Here is a 1863-nt window from a genome sequence, read left to right as displayed (position 1 = left end):
AGTGAACACTTCAAGGAGTTTGGACAAAGCCAAAGCTACTTCACTGGCTTCCTTGTGGGTGCCTGTTTATGTTATCCACAGCTGTCCTAGTGGCAAGCAGCAGGCCCAACACCTCCGGGCCAAGAGGAGGGATGCTGGCTTGAGTAACTGGAACGTCCAAGATTACAGCAGCTTCAGGGATGGCTGGATCCGGGCACTCAAATGATAGTCGGACGGTTCCTTCTCCCTCTCTTGTAAATAAAACTTCTCCTTAGAGCTGGCATCTCCAGTCTAACATCCTAGCTATGGAGCAGTGGCAGAAGAAAGGAACGGTCCTCTCTGAACGTCCTAAGAGGGGGCCGGGGAGATGGCTCAGTAGGATAAGCGCTTGACCGGCAAACGAGCAGTTTGCCATTGGCCACTGGTGGGAAGTGTTTACACCATGGAAGTTGGCAAATGCCATAAAGCAGGGCCTCCCTTCCCACCCGAGCCAGCTGTGAAACCCTCACACACACCTCTGTGTCAGCCCTGCCTAGACCAATGAACTGGAAGGAGTTCAGGCTGGCCAGACAGGGCGGGAGGAGAGCCTGCTCTGCTACGTGCAAAGCTGCTCGAGCGGCCGTGGACTAGTCCCCCAGGTCTCCTCCCACCCAGGCTCAGGGAGACACTGGTCAAAGCTGACCCCATCTTAATCACTAGTCTGTTGCTAGGACAGAATATGAACAGAATATGACACTCACAGTTGACATGAAGAAATGTTTCTTTTTGGCTTGTATTTTCAGTGCATGGTCAGCAGGATCTGGGCAGAGGGGCCTGCTGAGGAAAAAATGCTCAGAGCAGGGCAGCCAGGAGCAGGGACAAGGACGCTCCCTCCAGGGCAGGCCCCAGTGACCACTGCCACCCAGGCACCACCTGCTGGCAGCACTGCAGCCCTGCACTCGTGGCTGAGGAAGTCAGTGGTGGTACAGAACTCCAGGGTCCAGTCACCTTCACGAAGCCTCACATCTGACCACATGAGGTTATGGGGGACGTCAGGATCTAAACCCTAACCCAGGCCCACAGAGAAAACCCAGGCCTGGGGTGGAGTCTGCAGCAGGGTCCTGCGTCATTGCCTAGACAGATAATAAAAGAGGCTTCTGAGCCGGGCAGCTTTCCAGGAAGCCTTCAGCAACTGGCCCCCGCTTCTCAGCTTGCTTTATCGTTTACTATCCTTCTCTTGGGAAAAAGGACAAGAAGAAGCCAAGATCCAAGCTGAACAGGGCAGGTTTATTGGAGAACCAGCCCAAGAGGGACCACTCTGGCACGAGATCAGACCAGCAGCTCTCGGACAAAACAGGCCACGGGGTATTTTGCAGGGTCCCAGGGAGCAGGCTCATGTCTCCTGCTAAGGACAAGACTGAGAGCTCATGCGTCATGGTTGCCAGAGGCCTAGGCTTGGGACATACAGGAAGCAGTGGCTCCAGTCCACTCAGGACCCTGTCCTGAGACCCCAGGTACAGCTCACAGGGAGGGGGACATATGGACGGGTCTGGGATCAGGATGGGGCTGTCAGACTCCTTCGCTCTCCAGGCAGCCCAGAAATGGGGGCTGCAGCTAGACTGGAGGTTAAACAACCAGAGCCGGGCTCCTCGTACGCTCCAGGAATGAGCGGTGTCCTAAGGCAAATTCCCAAGCTGTGCACTCCAGACAGAATGCTGCCCCACACTGCCGGGTTCCAGTCCAGTGTCCTGCATTTCCAAAGATACCTGGGCTGTTTCCAGCTGAGCTCTGCACAGCACGCCCAGGACAGCGGGGACACGGGTGGCCAGGCAGGTGCCCGTGGCCTCTGCAGCCAGCCAGCCCAGACCCCGAGCCCCTCGGGGCCCTGGTCCCCTTGGCCTGCTG

This window comes from Octodon degus, unplaced genomic scaffold (genome assembly GCF_000260255.1).
Source record: "Octodon degus isolate 3935 unplaced genomic scaffold, OctDeg1.0 scaffold00113, whole genome shotgun sequence".
Classification (NCBI taxonomy): domain Eukaryota; kingdom Metazoa; phylum Chordata; class Mammalia; order Rodentia; family Octodontidae; genus Octodon; species Octodon degus.
This window is presented reverse-complemented; position numbering follows the sequence as displayed.